Source organism: Equus quagga, chromosome 12 (genome assembly GCF_021613505.1).
Source record: "Equus quagga isolate Etosha38 chromosome 12, UCLA_HA_Equagga_1.0, whole genome shotgun sequence".
NCBI lineage: Eukaryota > Metazoa > Chordata > Mammalia > Perissodactyla > Equidae > Equus > Equus quagga.
Window position 1 is genome coordinate 42,145,070 of NC_060278.1, and position 21,727 is coordinate 42,166,796.

The 21,727-nt window shown below is 48.2% G+C and overlaps 1 protein-coding gene across 1 annotated transcript in view; it reads left to right on the forward strand.

The window, feature by feature from the left end:
* TLR5 (toll like receptor 5) overlaps positions 1 to 17,711 on the forward strand; it is a 46,432-nt gene extending 28,721 nt beyond the window's left edge. The window contains exons 3-4 of the transcript XR_006891188.1: positions 3,975 to 4,033; positions 16,245 to 17,711. The gene's annotated coding sequence lies outside the window, so the exon portion shown is untranslated. The remainder of the gene's footprint in view (positions 1 to 3,974; positions 4,034 to 16,244) is intronic.
* Positions 17,712 to 21,727: the final 4,016 nt, after the last annotated feature.

Below are 21,727 nucleotides of genomic sequence, written 5' to 3' on the forward strand. Positions count from 1 at the left end.
GGATGGGGGTGGAGGGATGGGGGATAGAGGGATGGAGGAATGGGGGGATGGGGGGATGCAGGGATGGAGGGATGGGGGATGGGGAAATGGGGGGATTGAGGGATTGGGGATGAGGAGATGGGAGGATGGAAGAGGCGGGGATGGGGGTGGAGGGATGGGGGATGGAGGGATGGGGGATGAGGAGATGGGAGGATGGAAGAGGCGGGGATGGGGGCAGAGGGATGGGGGATGGGGGAATGGGGAAGGAAAACACGTGAAGAAGGTTGTCTTGAACCTTGTACTAAGAAATACAGTAAAACAAAACAAGAACAACAAAATTTTGCTGCCAGTAACAGTTATAACCACAATTCAAGAAGACTGTAGAAAGGCCACTTTGTCTCAGGGTGGTCTTTCCTGTCCCACATGCTCGCCAGCCATGGTTCTCCCCAAGCCCCTGGAGCACAGGCCCCGCAGCCGTGACACTGATGAAGTCTCCCCAGCAGAACCTCCTGTAAGAACAGGACTCCTGAGGACAAGAGTTCTCCAGTCCTGGCTGGGGGCTCAGGGAGGTGGCGCTGCACCAGGTATCCCCCATGCTTTGGGGGACTGTCACTATGACCAAACCAAACCTGGAACACGTAAAAGGACAAGTGTACGTGTATTTATAGGAACAATTATTTGGAACACAGATAGCTTGACATGTGAAAGGAATCTATCTTTTCTAATCCCCTTATTTAAAAACCCAAACAGCAGGTAATTTTCCTAATGAAAAAACACCTTTTGACATTTCTGTACAAAGTTTATGGGGGACCCATTCGCTTCATATATCCCAGCCACTGTAGAATTCAGTGTGCCACTCTTTATTCCAAAACTGTTTTCCAGCAAAGACCCAAAACTTTCTTAAATCCTTTTCATTTGTCTTCTCCTCTATCACCAGGCCCAGCAATTGCAATTCTTTTTGAGACCATTTTTCCAAGTCTCAATTCACAAGAGTTGCTGCGTAGGTGGCAAGAGAAAAGACTAGCAGCGCCATGTTGAGATGTGGGTCCTGGGTGGTCAGCTGAGATGCTCCTTGCTAAGCCACTGCTCCTGCAGTCCACTTCGCAGCAATTCAAAGTCAGGCCTCAGTCAATGGATAAATTTCATACAGCGTGGTCCTTCAGGGTCACTCCTAAATAGGAGGAACTGCTACCATTCAAGAATGGCGAGAGTCTGCTGTATTTGAAATTGAGACTGTTCTGGAAAATCTAGAATATTATTTGGAGCTGTTGAAGACTTCAAAGAGTTTCCCACTCATCACTCCAAATACAGCTGACTTTGAAAATTTCTTGTCAACTTCATGAATCTGCAGTGAATGATATTTTAGATAGTCTTGAAATAATATAAAGTAACTATAGCTGAAAGTTTGAAATTATGAAATAACTGTTTCAGGAGGATAGGAGAATATGGATGAGAAGTGTCAGGCAGTTAAATGTTCATCTACCACAATAATAAATCAATATAAAGTGTCTAGAATTTTAAATCAAGAAATAGCATTCTGAGTGTATGTTTAGAAATATGGAAATTCCAGAAGAAAGAACGAGGCAATTTAATGGCGATCGCCTGAGGGAATTCTGCCCAGTTCTTCCATTGGGATCATCTAGAAAAGCTGGAGAAACTATTTTTTTTTAATCTATTTAAAGGAGTTGGAGAGCCCACAAGGCGGTAAATAGGGCCAAGATCCAAGAGAAGAAGGAACTCAAGAGCATTTAAATTAAGACCTTCTATTTGTCAAGAAAGACCATCAGTGAGTAAAAAGGCAAACCATGATATGGAAGAATTTTAATACATACATCCAAAAAGAACTCATGGCCAAAATATGAAAGAACTCCTGGAAATCAATGAAAAAAAGACAACGCAAAAGAAAAATCGACAAGAGATTTAAGAATTTCACAAAAGGATCTCCAATGGTCCACAAACAAATTAGAAGACATTCAGGGAAATGCAAATTAAAACCACATTGTGATACCACTACGCACCCACCAGAAGAGCTAAAATTAAGATGACTGACAGTTCCAAGTATTGACAAGGACGTGGAGCAATTGAAACTCTCATGCGTTATTGGTGAGAATATAAATTGGTATACTTTGAAAGCAGTGTGTCATTATCTACTAAAGTTGAATCCACATGTGCACAATGATGCTGCACTTCTGCTTATAGGTATATACACATCAGAAATCCATGCGCATGTGCACCAGAAGACAAAAATGTTTATGGCAGCATTATTTCTAATAGCCAACATTGGAAACAGCCCACATGTCCGTCAACCATAAAATGGATAAATGCACTGGGGTGCTTGAAACCTACATAGAAACGGCAATTCACCAATTATAGCTACATGCAACAACGTGAGTGAATCTCACAAAAATGTTAAAGAAGCAAGGCGTAACTGTTATACACTGAGTGGTTCCATTTTTAGAAATTTCAAAAAGGCAAAACTCATGAATGATGATAATGAGGATAATGGTTACCTTTGGGGAGAAAGGTGGGGCGTGTTGGAAGGGGGCTTCTGAAACACTGGTTATGTTCCATTTCTTGACCTGGGGTGTGATGACATGGGTGTGCCCACTTTGTGACAATACATTTTATCTGTACCAATTAATTTGTTCACTTTTCTGTATAGTGTTATTCTTTAATTTAAAAAAATGTTTAAGAAGCAGGCAGATTTTTTTTATCGAGTTCATAATAGTTTACATCATTGTGAAATTTCAGTTGCACATTATTTCTTGTCTGTCACCACGTAAGTTCTCCCCTTCACCCCCTGTGCCCACCCCGCCACCTCCCTTCCCCTGGTAACCACTGAACTGTTTTCTTTGTCCATGTGTTTGTTTATATTCCACACATGAGTGAAATCGTGTGGTGTTTGTCTTTCTCAGTCTGGCTTATTTCACTTAGCATAATTCCTTCCAGGTCCTTCCATGTTGTTGTAAATGGGATGATTTCGTCTTTTCTTATGTATGAGTAGTGTTCCATTGTATATAACTCTACCATATCTTCTTTATCCAATCATCCGTTGATGGGCACTTGGATTGTTTCCATGTCTTGGCTATTATGAACAGTGCTGCAATGAACATAGGGGTGCATATGTTACTTTGGATTGTTGATTTCAAGTTGTTTGGGTTGATACCCAGTAGTGGGATAGCTGGGTCATATGGTAGTTCTATTTTTAGTTTTTTGAGGAATCTCCATACTGTTTTCCATAGTGGCTACACCAGTTTGCATTCCCACTAGCAGTGTATGAGGGTTCCCTTCTCTCCACACCCTCTCCAACATTTGTTATTTTTAGTCTTGGTGATTATAGGCGTTTTAACAGGCGTGAGGTGGTATCTTAGTGTAGTTTCGATTTGCATTTCAAGAAGCAGGCAGTTTTTTTGGTTACAGGAATAGAAGACATTTGTAGACCAATTCATGTAACACTAATGGGACATCCTTCCCCAAATACCTTACATTTGTTAGGAATGGCCTCTGGTCTAAATGTGTTTCCTTGTTCAGCCCCAACCCAAGGAAACACACAAGTGATTGTGCTCGGGGCCTGGGGAGATGGCAGGGTCTGCGGTGGGACAGCGGACTGCAAGCTTTCATTCTGAGTCTTTGGTATTATTTAATGTTTAACTCTGTGCATGCATTTTATTAATAATACTTTAATGTAGATGACATAGATATTCAGTATATACATACACAAAATGGAGATGATAAGTTGGCCGTGGCAGAAGACAGAGAAAATAGAATGAGCCAGAATTTTAAATTAAACCACCACCAAAGAAAAACAGTGTTATTTCAACAGGTGACTATGCATGTGAATGATATGTATAAAGTTTTGCTTGATTTCATTTTTCTTAAGATTAAAGACATGTTTAATCTGTTTTACTTAGCAATTAAAGATTTTATTTCTCCATGGCCACAGTAAATTCCATTTACATGGACTTTTTAAGAAGTTAAACATTTTTATTTTACAGACAATTCCAGGGGACGAACTTGCTAGGCTCCTGTGGTCCTCTCAGGCACCACGGCCCAGGTGAGTATGACAAGGCGTCTTTATTCCTCAAACCTGGGGACCTGATCCAACAGGCTGGAAATTGTGTTTCTTTTCCCAGCGCAGGCGCTTCACCTCCGAGGGCCCCTGTTTTCCTTTCTCCTCCCCAGGAAGGTCACCTCACTGAGACGTGATAAAAATCAATGACATCGTGTCTCACCGGGGCCCCAGCCCCTTCAGGAAGCAGGTGCTCTGGCAGAGGGAGGCTGGGACATTTTTCTGCTGCACTGACCCAGGTTTGCCACTCAGGCAACCCTCAGGGCTTAACACTGGAGGCTGCTTTCATGGTTTTTCCAGTGACCTTGGCGGTGAATCGGCTGCCAGCTCTTTCCCCAGCTGCAGCTGTGTTATGGGGCCAGCATCTTCCAGACCCACAGGTCGTACCAAGCCTGGAGGGATTTGTAAAAATAAGTCACTAGTGTTTCTGTGTGCTGGTCCATGTGAAAACAAGAGAACCATTTTGGAGAGGGAGCCCGGAGTCACCACTGGTGCTTCTAAGGAGGACCTTAAGGCTTAGGCCTCCAACAATGGAGGAAAGGTTGGGGTGGGAGTCACGTGCTGATGAAGGCGCTGCCTCTAGCCTTGTTCAGGCTGCAGCCCCCAAATGAGCATGAGGCAGGAGTTCCCCAGCTAGCATCTTCCCCAGCTAGAAAACACTCTGGGCTCGGCATTGAAAGACTTCAGTTGTAGTCCTAGGTATCTGTGTGCTGTTTAACTGCTTGGAGCTTCAGGTTTTGGGTTTTTGTTGCTGTTGTTGATGTCCCTCCAGGATTAAAAATGTAGAAACAAGTATCATAGTTCAAATGCACATTAACACCTGCTGGGTGCATAGAGGCGGAGCTGTGTTGGGTCCATTGATCATCTAGGTTTCCCAGGGTTCCTTGGGTCTGCCTTCTGTTCCTCTGGTCTGGACACGCCACTCCTTGTCCATGGGGTGAAACAGACCTCTTTGGAGGTCTAGGCAATGCCTCTGGAAATCTGAGAAGGAAATCCCTGAACTAGGTTTGTTTGTTTGAACATACAAAATGGATCCCAAGTGTATACTTCAAAGCATTTTAAAGTTGTCTACACCCACGTAATCACTACCACAATCAAGATAAAGAGTGTTTCCATCACTCTGGAAAGCTCCCTCTTGCTCTTTTCCCACCAATACCTGCCCCGCCCCAACTCAGATTTCCATCAACAAGGATTAATTTTGCCTGTTCTAGACCTTCATGGAAATAGAATAATTCAACCAATCTTTTGCCTCTGGCTTCTTTTACTTTTCATTTTTTGAGATTCTTCAAGATGTTGTGTCTATCAGTGGTTTCTTCCTTTTCATTGCATCGTGTGGAATTACTACAATTTATTTATCCAGTCTCCTGTTGAGGTTTGTTGTTTCCAGTTACGAGCTACTACACATAAAGCTCGCCATGGACATCCTTTTACAAATGTTTTTGTGGACGTGTTTCATTTCTCTTGGGTAAATATCTAGGAGTAAAATCTCCAGGTTGTAGGGTAAGCCCATGTTTTACTTTGAAAGAAACTGCCAAGCAGTTTTCCAAAAATGGTTGTAACATTTTACACTTCTGCCAACCAGGTATGAGGTTCCAGTTGCTTCCCATCCTTGCCAGCACTTGGTGTGGTCAGCATTTTGCACGCTAGCCTTTCCAGTAGCTGTGCAGTTCTATGTCGTAGTGATTTTCATTTGCATTTTCCTAATAACGGAAACAGTTATGCATCGCTTAACGATGAGGACATATTGTGAGAAATGTGTGATTGGGCAATTTTGTCCTTATGTGAACATCATAGAATATACTTACACAAACCTAGATGGTATAGCCTATTACACACCCAGGCAGTATGGTACTAATCTTACGGGACCACCATCATGTATGCGGTCCACCATTGACCGAAATGTCATTATATAGTGCGTAACTCTATATTGAATTCCTTTCACATGCTTGTTACCCATTTACATATATTCTTTTATGAACTGTCTGTTCAAGTCTTGTGTCCATCTTAAATGGGTTATCTTTTTGTCATTGATTTGCAGGCATGTTTATTCTAGATACAAGTCTTCATCAGACATATATATTACCAATATTTTCTCACAGGTTTCAGCTTCCTCTTCATTTTAATAACAGTGTCTTTAACAGGCAAAAACTCTTCATTCTGATGAAGTCCAACTTATCATTTTATTTTATGGTGTTCTTGTGTTCTGCCTAAGAAATGTTTCCTATACCAAAGTCATAAGAATATTCCTCTGTTTTCTTCTAGAGGCTTTCTAGTTTTAGCTCTAATATTTAAATCAATGATCCCCACGCTGCTTTGGGGGCTAAATGGCCAACCTTAGGAGCTGTTCTATCATAAGACTGCACCTAGCGGAAGGGAACGCTAGGCACCAAGGGGTTTCCTCTTTGCCTCCTGAACCTTCTTCCTTCTGAAGAAGAGGGAAGAGTTAGAAGCTGTAGCCTCAGGCTAAAAGTAAAGGGTGAAAACTGCTGGAAGCATCTTTGGTAAGCAAATGGACTGTCTCTGCCAAGAAAGAGGAGAAGAAGCAACACTTGTTGGGGCCTTCCATTGCCAGGCGCCATGGTAGGGAGTTTACCTAAATCGTCTCATCTAAGCCACAACAAATGAGGCTAGGAGTGGGCACATCCCCACTCATTGATCCCCAGTCATTGCACGGTCTTCCACTCCTTTACAGAGAACAAGACTCAGGTGCAGAGTCAGGAAGGTTAAGCAACTTGCCAGCTGGTGAGTGATTCAAATCTGGGTTTTTCTGACTCTTTCCTCTTCCTTACTCCGCCACTGAAGTGGCCCTGTCTCTGCCTGCCGTGGCTGACTCAGAGGCTGCTGTCTTTGCTGGGATCTGCCTTGTTCTTTCCTCGCTGCTGGATCACTATCGCCCAGCCCCAGCAAACTACCAGCGGACCCCTGCTCCTGGAGCAGGTCGTAAGACTCTTCTCGTTGCAGGTTTGCTCTTTCTCTCTTGTTTCTGTGAGGATTCAATGAGAAAACAGAAGCCACTCTATGTATTCCAGGTATTCACCATTTTAATTTAGAGAATTAGGAGCATAGTAAACTATCGGAAGACCCAGGAGAGTGAATGAAGGTCAGGGAGCCGACACCAAAGGGCTCAGCCTGCAACACTCAAGCAACGGACCCTGAGGGTCACATGAGTGTCAAGAGCCTCCAGGAAGCTCCCACCAGCTCCCTGTGCAGCAGCAAAGGGATGGTTCTCAAGAGCACTGCAGAAGACATCCTGAATCTCAAGTCCCCACAAGTGTGGCTGCAACTGCCTTTGGAGAATAATGGCCTTTCCTCTTCCTTCCTCCCTACCTTCAGGAGTGCCTCTCATTTGCAGAGTCCAACCAGGAACCAGACAGGGAAGGAAACATTCCCGGCTTTGCTTCGCTCTGCAGAAGACACCTCAGGGGTGGGGTCAGGTGGTGATGCCAGGCTGACCTCAGACAGCCCAGCACTCTCTCGAAGATGCTGTAGCCCATGAGGGGAGTTTGCATCCTCTGAGGAGCATTTTTAGGTCCTCTTCCCACCCTGCTCCCCCGTGAAACCGGGCATGGTGTGCCTGTGCCCCCACAGCAGAGGTGCAGAGGGAGGGTGATTCTGGGTCTGCCCAAACCTCAGAGACATTACCCAGGGTGGCTGGGACAACCATGAATAAGAGCCAAGGTCTTAGCCAAGAAGACAATTGAGGACAGCCATCTGAAGGGAGAAGCAAAGGCAGAAGTGAGGCAAGTAAACGCTTGTAGCCAGTGGAGTTGGGACCAGGTCAGGAAAAGCTGGACACTTCAGGAACAAGACTCTAAGGAGAGAATGCCCAGTGCTTCTGAGAAGATGGCAGCCCAAGGCCTCACGCTGGGCTGGACTGTCCCCCGCCCCATCTACATCCTCTGCAGGTGGCCTGTGCCCTGTGGTGGGGCGTCTGCAGCCTGAGGGGAACAATGTGTCCTGAGCTCACATGTGTCATAGAAGCCTGCGCTCCCCTCACAGCCAGGGAAGGCCAGGAGCTGGTTTCTGAATGTGAGGGGCCTTTCATACCACAACAGCCGATTATTCAAAGGAAACTCTCACAGAGAAGAAAACGATTTGTGAGTTACGCAGTGTTGTGGATTAAATTGTGTCCCTCCTTAACTTCAGATTTTGAAGTCCTAACCCCCAGTACCTCAGAATATGACCTTATTTGGAAATAGGGTCACTGCACATGGAATTAGGAAATCAGGCGGTACTAGAGTAGGGTGGGCCCTAATCCATATGACTGGTGTCCTCATAAAGGGGGAAATTTGGACACAGGCGTGCACACAGGGAGAGCACCATGTGAGGATGAAGACAGAGATCGGAGTGATGCTTCCACAAGCCAAGGAACACCAGTGATGCCAGCAAACCACCAGAAGCTGGGGAGAGGCCTGCAACAGATTCCCCCTCACAGCCTTGGGAAGGCGCCAACCCTGCTGACGCTTCGATCTGGGACTTCTGGTCTCCAGACCTGAGAGATAATAAACAACTGCTGTTTAAGCCGCTGTTGTTTGTGGTCCTCTGTTACAGCCGCGCTAGGAAACAAATACGGGGAGGACCAATTCTTACGGGGTGGGATGGAGGATGAGATGTTCCTAACTGGTCTGACAGTAGACAACAAGGGAGCTTGGTCATGGACTAGAAAAGAACTGGAACCTTCCCCTGGTTTCCCAGCATTCTGTCGCATCCTCTGTCGCTTGAGCATCAGTCTTGCTTGAATATGGAAGCCTTTGGCCCAGGTGCTATAGGTGGCCAGGGAGGAGCCTGGAAGCTGATGGGGTTCCTGAGCCTGTGGAACTGGGCTGTGAGCAGGCAGAGCCCTGTTATACCACATACACCCGTCGCAGGTTAGTACCCAAGTCTGACATCAGGACATAGGGTGGCCACAGGGACTAGCCTCCCCCCTGAGAACTCCCTTGCCCTCTTCTGGCCTGTAACTTTGGGGAAGATAGAGGGAGAAGACACAATTCCTATCCACGTCTCTGCCGTCCTTCATCCAGCCCTTTCTCAGAACTGACGACACGTTGCAATATGCTTGGGCTGGTTGAATTTCTGCAGCAGAGTGAGGTGGTCAAGCCCATCACTGCTGGAGTCAGACTGATGTGGTTTTGCATCCCAGTTGTGCTACGGACTAGATTTGTGACTTTGGGCAAGTCAGTTAACTCTTCCAAGTTTATGTTTCCTCGTTTGTATTGTGGGGTTTTATGAGTATGATCTGAGATAATCCATGGACTTGGCGTCTAGCACAAGTGCAATGAGCACCAGCAGTTGTCATAAGTTCTCTTGCTCCATCCCACCTCCTGAGATGCGCATCGAGATTCGCTGGTCGGTGGTGTCTGCTGCTGGGGGGAGCCGTTTCCTCTTCCTGAGAATGGTGGCTGAGCTACTCCCCTTGGGGCTGTCCAGGCGCCAGCGCTTAGCCCACAGAGGACAGCAACAAAGCCAGGAGGCCAAGTGTGCTCACTCCTCTGGTCTGTAATTTAAAATGTGTTTGTCTTTGCATTAAGGAAGCTGATGCTATTTTTTTCACTTTAGTTTCTGCCTAGATGATGATTGACCTCTGTGTGTATTATGTATTTCAGTAAAAACAATGGCATTTCAATGGCGTGATCAGCCATGGCGCTTAACTCTCACATCGCAGACTCCAGCGAAGCCTCTTGGTGGGTCTCTGCTTAAGATTGGATTTATCTGCTTATTTACACACTTATACCCTGTGGTGCCTTCCAGGATGGTAGGGCTGATGAAGGAAAATACATGCCCACGAGATGGCAGTGGCATCCAGCCAGCTTTATTTGGATGACACTTGGACAGGTTGCACGGGAGGGAATGTCCCTCGCAGCAGGAGACCTTCCACAGACAGTGGCTGGGGGTACCACCCAGAAGGGGTAGAGGGCAAGGGCATCCAGGGGAGGGGGTGCTCAGGGGGGCTTCCATGTCTAGGGGATGTCAGTCAGCAGCATGGTGGGAGTCTAGAGTGAGGGAAGTCTGAGGGGCAGCTCAGTTTGGGGTCTTCTCCATCTCTGGGGTCTGTCTTCTCTCTGGCTAGCAAATGTTGGGCACAGTTTCACGGGTATGGGTTATACAAAGCAGGCAGGCTCTAAATAGGTGAAAAAATACTTATTTGGGCTATATTTAAAGCAATTGGATATGTAAAAATTTGACTTTGGTGCTGGCAGGCTTGCAGCTGAGGATCCTAGCCTGCTGTGAAGAAGTAAACCAAATAGGGGCCAATTTTACATTTATACAACATTGTTGTTGTTAGTGCTGTGGGGTGGATTCCAACTCCTAGTGCCCCTGTGCATAGCAGAGCGGAACCCTGCCCAGTCTTTTTGCACCATCCTCTCCCCTTCCAGCGCTGTATCAGACAATGCTCCACTGCCGTTCATAGGGTTTTCATGGCCAATTTTTTCAGAAGTGGGTGGCCTGGTCCTTCCCTCTAGTCATGAAGCTCTGCTGAAACCTCTCCACCATGGGTGACGCCACTGGAATTTGAAATCCTGGTGGCCATGGCTTTCAGCATCACAGCAACATGTGGCTGCCACAGTGTGACAACCAACAGGTGGGTGGCACGGTTCCCTGAGTGGGAAACAAACACGGGCTACAGCAGTGAGAGCACTGAATCTTAACCATAGACCACCAGGACTGGCTTTTACAACACACCCCCAAAGGAAATAGTAGATGGAATGCAGGAGCTATTTGTCTGGCCTCCTTATATTGTTCTGCATTTTCTACTGCCATGATGGCTAATATAGATGAGCCTTAGCAGCTACCCAGTAAAGTCCACACACTACTGCCCAAACTAGCCCAAATCCTTGGTTGTCATGGAAATAAAGTTCCCGTGCAGTAGAAGGAATGGCAGCAATAGCATATGAGCATTCTCAGAACCCTAGGAACAGGACTGCCATTTTGGTGTCATCATCAGGGTCACCATCTCCACAAGCAATTCTTAGGCTCCTGAGAAAAACAAGACAGACCTGAAGTTTCAGGGCTTCCAAAGTGCATGAGCCACAATCTCAGCTCACAAAGGAATTGCTTAGTTGGCAAATTTTTCATTATCTCAATGAAATTATCATTTTTTCAACGCACTTGGGCCAATGGACCATCTTGTTCGATGAATTTACAAGTTGGTTATAAAAATAAAAGTGAGATAATGCCATCATATCTGAGATGTTGTTAAATGCAAGATGCTCCTGTATTTGATGTACTACTAGTAAATTTTAAAAACCTGCCATCTAAATAATGACAATTGTATAATGCATCCTGATTGTTCAATGTTAAGTGCGAAAAAATGTGTTTTAGAATTGATGAGATGCAGCAGTAATAACTCCTTCCTTGTAGATGAGCCCACATGCGCCCTCCCCGCATGGTGACAGAGAAGGTCTCTGAGGTCCCTCTCTGCTGGCACATCCTCTGGTTTGGGTCCAATTCCTCCCTGTGGGAGGCTCAGAGTGCTTTCCATGGACCCAGATCCCCCCATTGGAAGAGGGAGTCCCTTGGTGAGCACTTACAGAGGTTCACTGGATCGCTCAGACATCAGGGGACGTCAGTACTTGACATTCTTAAACATGCCTCACACCTGCAGAAATTGTAGTTTACCCAAGACTGGACTTGAGTGTTTCTCGGTTGCTAGGACTGCAGGCGGCAGCAGCAGATTTAGGATTATGGGCGAAGGCTGGGAGAGTCGACCTCCACCTAGAGGGGCCACCATTTGCCCCTGTAGAGGAGGAAAAATAATTTTCCTCTATCCTTCTAAGTTCTTAGCTGAGACCCCTGTAATAAAAAAGAGATTAACAAGAGAAAAACAAACAGAAGTTTATTAACCTGTAGACCTCATCTATACGTGGGAGGTACCCAGGGAAACATGAGTAACTCCCAGAGGTGGCTTAGAATTCAGGCTTAAATATCACCTTAATAGGGAAAGGGGAGGGGAGATGCAGGCCTCTCAGGGGAGAGTAAGTGATTCTTAGGAAAGATGAATGGACCCTAGAAGACTAGACAGGAGGTACAAGAGTTTGTGACAAGTTGATCTGGGTGCGGTGTTGACTTCTAGGCTCCTCTCCTGTGATGAGAGTCAATCTTCTCTGGTTGATGAAACTCCTGGGGAGGGGACTGATGACAACTCGGTTCCTTTTGGAGGATCTGTCTGTAGGCAGGTAAGGGGACTTCAGTAAAACATCTCCCTGCATTTGCTGTTTCTCAAGTGCCTACAGCACAAAATAGTCAATATGCCAAAGCAGTGTATTTTGAGGGGGGCATATTCTGCCACCCTTCACCCCTTTGACCAAGTCAGGAAAGTAGGGCACATTTTGGCCTTCCTCTCCTGCTTCAGATCTTCGCTTGCAATCCGTCACCAGCTCCACCAGTGCCGCCTCCTGAATATCTCCAACTCTACTTCCCACCATCCCCATGTCTGGTTCACCCACCTGGATCACTGCAACAGCCACGCACCTGGTGGCTCTCAGCCCTGGGCCTACAGCACAATCAAAACTATCCACACCCAGGCCCCACTCCAAGTAGATTACACCAGGATCCCCTGGAGGTAGGAGCTGGGCGTGGTTTCTAAGTTCCCCCAGGTGGTTCTCATGTGAGCCCAGATTAAGGAATTCAGGATCATTGTTCTTATCCAGTCATTCTCAACCTTGGCTGGGCAGTGGAATCACCTGGGAGCTTTTGACACTCCCATTGCCTAAGTCACACCATAGACAGGTGGCACCAGATCCCTAAGGCAGGGCCCAGGCCTGGGTGTTTTGTAAGTTACCTGGGGATTCCAGTGTGCATCGCTGCTCCGGATGCTCCTCCAGCTTCTTATTCCTCCTCCACACAGCAGCCAGAGGACCTTTCCAACCACAAATCCAATCACATCGCCTTCTAGTTTAAAATCTTTAAATGGGAGCTTATTGTTTTTAAGATAAAATTCAGAATCCATACCTCAGCTTCTAAGGCTGTTCCTGAGATGTGTCCAAGGTATCACCAGCCTGCAGCAGGGGGACCTGAGGGGCATCCTGGAGGGGGATTCCTGCACCTGAGCAGCCCTGGGGATGCAGGAAGCAGGCAACTGAGGCGGGAAGGACACTGGAGGCAAAGGAAACCAACCAGCGACATGCTGAGATATGGAGCCCAGGGAGGGCATGCAGCTCAGGGTAATCCTTGTGCCACTATATTAAGATTGTTCTGGAGGGTTGCTCCTCCCCACACATCTGCAAAGGCCTTGAAAGCAGGAGTCCTGCTCTTGGTCTGTTCCCTCTCTCTGTTCTCAGTGCTCAGCACAGGACTTGTCTGGCACACACCAGAAGCGAGTGCTAAGGAAGGAAGGAGGGACAGGAGAGAGGCTGGACTTGGGACCTCAGCAGGGCTGGAGCACAGATGTCTAACGTGCGTCTGTGTCTGCCCCAGGAGTGGGAGAGCAGAGGTTAGAGAAACCGTCAGGACCAATTCCGAGCCAAGAGTTTAGACTTTGTCCTAAAGACAAAGAGATGTCATGGAAAGGTTTTAAGCTAGAAGGGACGTGGCCAGATCAGTATTTTGAAGAAACAATCCTGCTGCAGTAAGAGGATGGGTTGGAAAGATACTACTTGAGGGCAGAGGATTTTAGTCAATAGATTTTTTTTAATTTTCAAATTTTTATTTTTTTTAGGAACTCAGGCAGAAAAGGATGAGGGCAGAGGAAATGAGGCCCCAGCATGTGGGACCCCAGGACTCTGACCTGGGCTGGGGTTGTGCGAGCACAGGGGGTTGGCGGCTGCGCTGGGGTTGTGAAGTGGAGCACAAGGGGCAGCCAAGAGCTGCGGGGCCCATGGCAGGCTGGGAGCCTGAAGCCATCCACATGAAGGGCCCAAGAACAACCACTTGGGCCTCAGTTTTCCCATCTGTAAAGTTGGCATAATGTTAGTACTGAGCTCACAGGGTTTGCAAGGATTCAGTGAGATGACACCTATAAGGCGCTTATCTCAGCAGCTGGTACACAGTAGGCATCCCTTACATGTTAGCCATTATTAATTCAAGGCAAAGGGGCTCCAGCTGGGGTCAGCAAGAAGCAGGCAGGTTGGGTGGGTGGATTGGAGGTGGAGCTGGGCAAAGCCGTGATGTTCTCATGGGTAGTACAGGCCCCCTTGCCTGAAGGCCCAAAGGAGCCACTAAGGGGATCCTGCTGTTCTGCTGAGAAGGGAGAGATTTGAAGTTGACCGAAGAAGAGGAAGGAGTCAGGGATAACCCCAAGGATTCTGGAGTCATTCACTGGTCACAGTGTGGAGAGTAGGCTGTGGATAAGATGACCACTTAGAATCAAAGGCTCGGATACAGGAGGGACCCAGGGAATTTCCGGAACTTAGCAAAGAGGCCCAAGCTGGAGATACAGCTTTGGGTGTTATCAGTACCAAGGAAGGCAAAGAGTGGAAGAGCGTGGAGAGTGAGCAACCCCAAGGGTCAAAGACAGAGCCCTGGAAAATACTGATATTTAAGGGGCAAGTAGAAGAAGAGATGCTGGGAGAGGGAACTTAGCAGGGGTGACCAGAGAGGTGGGGGTGGACAAGGAGAGAGCAACAGCACAGAAGCCAGGAGGCTGTTCCAAAAATAGAGACACATTAGACAATCGTGCGGTGGATGGGTGGATGGATGGATGGATGGGTAGGTGGATGGATGGGTAGGTGGGTGGGTAGATGACTGGATGGGTAGATGACTGGCTGGATGGATGGATGAGTGGGTGGATGGATGGATGGATGGGTGGATGAATGGATGAGTGGGTGGATGGACGGGTAGATGGTCATTGTCAAATGCTACATGGAATCCCACAAGAGAGGGCCTGCCTTTGGCTATGTGGAAGTCACTGATGAACTCAGAGCAGTGTCAGGAAACCATATGGCAGTTGTTTGGTTAACGACAAGTGGCTGAGGAAGTGGAGACAGCAAGTGTAGACTGCTCTAGCAGCAACTTGGCTGTGTGTGAAGGGCAGCAAAGACGTAGGTGTTTAGGAGGAAGATGCAGTTAGGAGAAGGTTTTTGCTCATTTTCAAGATGGAAGAAAGACCCTTGAAGGTGTTGATGTGCCCATGGAAAGAAGACCGAGTAGGGAGGGGAGAGCTGAGGACCCAGGAGAATAAGGAGGTCCCTGATCTGGGGAGGGTAAGGAAATAGACATGGAAAGGGGAGCAAATGATTGTGGGGCGAGAGGAGGAGAGGAAGGACCAGGTCGACACATAGATGTCTACGCAAATATCCTTGGCCATGCGTATAGACAAGGCCATAAGGATGCTTTGGAACTCTGACGAAACAGAAGCCAGATGTGAACAGGATAAAACTCACAGTCTACACAGAGCCGGCTGCTTCCCTGTGTCAGCACAAAGCATCTAAGCTATTTTGCCTTTAGGCCTCCAAACCATCCTGTCCTGGCACACAGCAAATTGACTCGTGGCTGAACTGATTCCTTGTCTGATGTGTTTTTTAGGAAACTTTCTTCATCAGTATTTTCAAAGAATATAATGTGCGCGCATGTGTATAAATTCATCTTGTTTAAAGTTTCAGTTAGGAAAATTAAGCCATGCTGATTCGTAATGGAAAAAAAATGTTCACTTCTCATAATAATCTAGATGTGGAGGGGAACGGGCAGTGGGTCTGTTACATGTTTTATGTGTCAGGCAGCGGCATAATTGACATGACAGCAAACACTGAGGAATTCTTTCTCCCAGCAGCTCCCTCCTCATTAATTGCACTGAACTTTCACGGAAAAAATTTTCCTTGAAGTGTTCCACAGTCTGAGTCAGTCTTGGAGTGAATCTTTTGGAGGAAAAAGTGAGCTAAAATCGGTTCAACTGTTTTTGAGTGATGGGATGTTGGAAAACACACACACGCGCACGCATGTACACTTTCTTCTTTAAAAGAGAGGGGAAAAAAAAACCACCGACCTATTTTTATGCTCACACAACTCCCTAACAGTGGAGGTGTAAACTCCAGACTTGGCAAGGCTGGGACTGACATCTTTGAAGGGCAAACCCAGCCGGCTCAAAGGGAAAAAGGCCACAGACATCACAAAAGTTTAAAATCCTGCACTGAGCCTACGGAGGAAATGTTTCCTACCCAGAATTTCAGCAAACCTCATTACAGAAGGTACACTAAAAGACTGTGGGGAGGTTGCCAACTGCCATTTCTTTTCGTTAAAAACAAGCCTGAAATTTTCTTTTTAGGAGCAGAAAGCAAAGCAACATTGATTGCCCAGCGACACAATGGGAAAGTGACAAACCCTGAGCCTGACTTCAAAGACCTAAGCTCCTGCAGACACTTTAGCTGACTCCCGAGACAATTGCAAGAGTTTTTCTGGATTCATGTGGCTATTTTAAACCTGCATTTGAAGGCACAAACAGAAAAATCCCAGGCACTGGGAGGCTGAATATTGAGACCATGAAAGGAGTAACGAAGCCAGCAGAGTTGATTCCCCAAAGTGCACCCCAAAATTCAAACACAGCGGATCTCCCATAAGAAATGGCTCAGCTATGTCCTTGCGATGACAATAAGCTAACAGGAAAAAGTCAGACTTGACCTGGGATGCATCGGTCCCACCCCAACCATGGGGCTGGAGGTGCCCTCCCCTTATGCCTAGGCTTTGGAGCGGGCTACACCCTGAGGAGAGGAAGTGCCAGCAAGTAAGTAGGGCACGAAATTTGGAATCAGAGGACCCATGTCCAGAATCCAGCTCTGATAATGACTTGGACTCTCCAAGTCTCCATGTCTTCTTTGCATGGCTGTTGTGAGGCCTGGCACAGAGTATATGTTCAATAAGCAGGATCTGCATGGAAGGTCATGGAAGCAGAGGCCCAAGAGCCATGCAATCTGCCTCTCCATTTACTTCTTGCACTTCAGACAGCCCCAGCTTCTTGGAGCTTCAGCGTTCTCATCTGTAAAATGGAAATGGCAATGATGATGACAGCTACTCTATCTAAAGTGTGCTCATTTGCTGCCATACCTTCCCTGATGGTTCCTGGGGAGCTCCCACTAGCAGTGTTAGAGATCAATGAATAAATACATGAAAGAATTAGTCAGCTGTAAAGTACTATAAATATGTTTGTTTATTTTTATTGTCATGACACGTTACATGAAAACATAATATGTCAAACACATTGCCCGAGTATTTATATGTTCACAATGACATGAGTGTGCCGTGAGCCGGTTCTCTCTTCCATCAGGCCCACAGTGGGGCTCCCAGCCTCCTGGTTTGAATATGGGCACCCCAGCATCATGAGGCCCTCTGAGGCCAGCACTCCCAGCAGTGTCAGCTCCCCAGGGCGGCAAGGAATGGCAGTCATTGTTATTGGTTGTTGGCCCACTAGCAAAGGGCTCTCAAGATTTGATTTCCTGGAACGACCTCAACGAGGCCCCCCCCGCCAAGCTCCCCCACTGCCCTCCCTCTCTTTGTCATCTCCTCTGCCTCTAGTTTCCCTCCCACATCCCTCAGCTAATGATGTGGCCCGGCTCCAGCTCTGGAGTTTGACCTTCCCGAAGTCCAGACAGGCCATACGTCCTCCCGGGCCGGCCTGATGCAGAGCCTGTGTCAGCAGCTCTGGGAGACGTGAACCCGTTGTTCTCCAAGCCGTTACCATCCATCTCGAACACGTTGTCCCTGAAACCATTATCGTCCCTTTCAGACAGAATTTATTAAGTGGGAGTGATTCTCAGAGACTCTCAGGCAAATTCCATTTCTTTGGCGCCAAAAGCAAACAGCCCCGTGGAGCCTCCTGCTTTAGATCTCCTAGGATGCCAAATGCCTCATCCTTCTTCTCCTGAGGACGGGCAGGCGTGAGATCAAAGAGAGCAGCAGCCACGGCGTCTTGTGAAACACGGGGCTCTTCTAGTAACTTCCAAACCCTGCAGGGTGTGGCCAACGTCTTTGAGAAGGGGGAAATCTGAAGAGGACCTTGGGGCAAACTACTACAAAACAGAGGACGTACAGCGTGTGGGTCAGACTTCCCACTTACATTCTCGGCACCAGCAAGCATTTGGGGAGCCCTGGGTACGTATGCACCCAACACTGCACTAACGCTGGTATAGAGGAACTCGGGGTGCATCAGGACTTCCAGTGGTCTACAGTTTACAAAAGCGTGCTTTGAGCGCCTGCTGTGTGCAGTACGGTGTATTAAGCACCATGCGGTGGGGCTGATGGAAAAACAGAACTGACTGGTGTTTGAGCCCAGGTTGCTGACCCTTTTGAACATGTACGCAAGAACCCTCTGGAGAGGTAAGACCCACAGCTAGAGAGAGGTGGTGGAAATGATGTGGACGGTCTATTGTTGTAATGCAGTGGTTTTCGCTAGAATAGAGCAAGATCGGGTGTGAGGGAAGAGAGACAGGGGCTGGTCCTTGAAGGATGGGTAGGGTCTAGATTTGTTGTTGCTCCCCCAGGCCCCTTAGCAATGCTTGCTATTGCCCTTAAGCCAATCTGGTGTCCTTACATTGCTTCCCCAACACGAATCTAGCTCCCGTCTCGGGATCAATAAGATAATCCTTGCTAAAGGTTTCCCAAGGAAGTGGAAGCGTTTTCCTCATGCCCAAACAGCAAAACCTTCCCCTAAACTGCTTCTCCCCTTTGGATTTCTTTAGAGAGAGGCTCTGGTCTTTGTCACGTGTCCGTTCCTACAGCAGTTGCCTCACTCACCCTCCACATCCCCCCAGGTCTCCTCCTTGCTGTTTTCCAAGTTTCCAAGCCGTCTTCCATTTCAGCATTTCCTTTCAGAATTCCATTCCCTTCAGCTTTCAGATTCCGTCGAGCAGAAGGCAAAGCCCAGTGTCTGCCAGACCAGAACTATATATTGTTCTGGGCCGAGTTGTGCCCCGCTCCCCCCCGCCGCAAGTTCATATGTGAAGTCCTAATGTCCAGTTCCTCAGAATGTGACCTAACTTGGAGATGGGGTCTTTAGAAAGGCAATCAAGTTAGAGGTCATTAGGGTGGGCCCTAATCAAATATGACAGGGGTCCTTATGAAGAGGAAAACTTTGGAGACAGACACACACACAGAAGAAGGCCGTGTGTGGAGGCGTAGGGAGAGGACGGCCATCTGTAAGCTGAGGAGAGAGGCCTGGACCAGACTCTTGCTCCCAGTCCTGGGAAAGAAGCAGCCCTGACGACACCTCCGTCTTGGACTCCAAGCTTCCAGAAGTGTGAGACAATACATCTGTGTTGTCTACACCACACAGCCTGTGGTCCTTTGTTACCGCCGTCCTCCAGGAGCCCCTGGCTGTGTGCGGGAGGCTTTGGCTCAGCCTGCTGCCGTGGAGAGGAGGAAAAGGGCCCAGCTCAGAGGCCGGGAGACAGAACCTACAGGTAGGCCAGCGGCCTGGCTCTCAGGAGCGCTGGTGATATCTGGGGCTGGAGAAGAGGACGGCTGGGCTGCGGAATTCAGATGTGGCATTTGTTGCAATATTCGTCCCCTCTTTGTTCCGCAGAGATCGCAGGCAGCCACTTCCAGGTTCTACAAGGCCTCGTCTCTCTGGGACCCAGGTTCCAGTCTGAATATCTTCGCAGCAGGTGCGCAGCCTTGGTGCCACCTGCCATCACTCTCTCCACCTCATGCCCGCCGCTCCCTTCCATGACATTCGGCTCCATGTTTGTGTTGGCATTAGTCTCTGGTTGGCCTCTCTCCTTTCAGAGGGTAAGTTCCTCCTGTTCCGTCTGTCACCTGGTGTCCCCCTGCAAAGTAGGGTGACCAAATGCTGTAGGACGGGGGTGGGAACAGCACTGGGCTAGAAGCCAGGAGACAGCTTTCTGAGCCTCAGTTTCCTCACATATAAAATGAGGCGGATGGACTCAACAACCTCCCCAGTTTGAATATTCTGAGGATCTTTAAATAGTTGTTACCTCCAAATAGAATAGGTATTCTGACAAAAAGTGGGGCAGGGAGGGTGGGAAAGCGCATCTTCTAGTCACTCTGGGACCCTCCAGCAAGGCAATCCAAGGTTTTCAGGGCGAGTTTTTCCCTGTCCACTGATGGAAGCATGAAACAGATCCCCAGCATCTCCCAAGGGACTGGGGCTCTCCTCTGGGGTCAGTGATGGAGAGAGGCTCCCCCAGACCGCCCACCATTGAGGGTCTCCTGGCTCATCCTCCCGTGGCCGTTCTCCTCGTCACCCCCAGGTGGCGCTGCAGGACCACAGCCCTGCACCAGCTCAGCCCAGAACCCTTCCTTGGGCAGGAGAAACCAAGAGGCTAAGCTTAAATCCAAGGCCTTCTGGAGCCTTCTACATCAATCAACCCAAAGGCATCTAGCATGTCCCTGCCACCTGACGTCAGAAGTGACACAGTACTGAGAGCCTGGCTGCTGGAATTCGCGCTGAGCCAGCACCCAGCTGGTCTGAGCCTGCCATCCCGGCCGGTGTCCTGGTGCCCAGAGGGACAGTCTCCCCTTTGCCTCTCCCACCTCCAGAACCTGTACCAGCACCGCGTCCACAGACACTTTGGCCTCAGGGAAGGAAACCTCGGGAAGTCTCAAACTCACAAACATACACACACACACACACACACAACAGTCTTCACAGATGGAGCCTTCTGGCTGGGAAAATGGCTCCCCTCCCCCACCTACATTCCTTCTGTAATTCCTCCATACTCAGGAGGACACCCCCCCACACACACACATCCCCACACACACACCCCCCACACACTCACACACCACAGTCACACACACTACACATATCACATTCACACACACCATATACCACACACCACACACCCCCAACACACTCCTACACACCCACGCACATCCCACTCACACACTACACACGTCACATATGCACCACACACACATATGCACCACACACATAGGCCGTATATGCACACATACCACACTCACACACAACACACACACACAAACACATGCAGAGACACATACCACATACATCACAGAGCATCATTGAAGTGTGATCCCAGATTGGCCCCTGTGTGAGTCCAGGCTGACTTGCAAACAACTCAGTGATCCTCTCTCCACAGGAAAACGCTGGGTCCCAGGAAGAGCCGGCCGGCTCCCCATTGTAGCCTGGCCTGCATTCCAGCGCCTGTAGAGCTCGCAGCAGGCAGTGCTCCTGCAGACAGAGGACTCAGGAATATTCTAGGAAGTCTGATAAATGCACATTTCTTCAAACGTTGGCTGTTTTTGTCAAGAGTTCTAAGCTACTGAAGGTAAAGAACCATTTATGAGATAACGGGAAGGAAAGGGTTAAAGCTGATCGGCTGCACCTCACATCTTTGACATATTAAATGACCTCTTTGCCCTGACGCCCCAGAAAGTCAGTGGGACCAGTGCCATGTGAGGGTCAGAGTCAGGCTCACCTGGCCTGCAGGCTGCTGGAGAGGTGGGCCACCCCCCAGGAATGGCTCCTTGCAGAACTGGGAGCCTTGAGCCCAGTCCTTGTGGCTGGGATGATGGTCAATGCAAATGTGAGATGCAACAGGTGCCAGGGAGCTCCATGCTGTGTATCCTTTCCACCCCGCCTCAGCCGAACGAACGGCCAAGCAAAGAGGGTGTGAGTTCAGTGCTCTGCACAAGGTCATTCCTTGATGCACGAAGTCCATGCAGGCCTAGTAAATAGGAGTCCTCAAAGGCACTTGGACCCAACTGGCAAGCTGGTCATTAACTTGGTGCCTAGCAGATAGGATTCAACCTGCCAGCCCGTGTTTCTCAATAGTG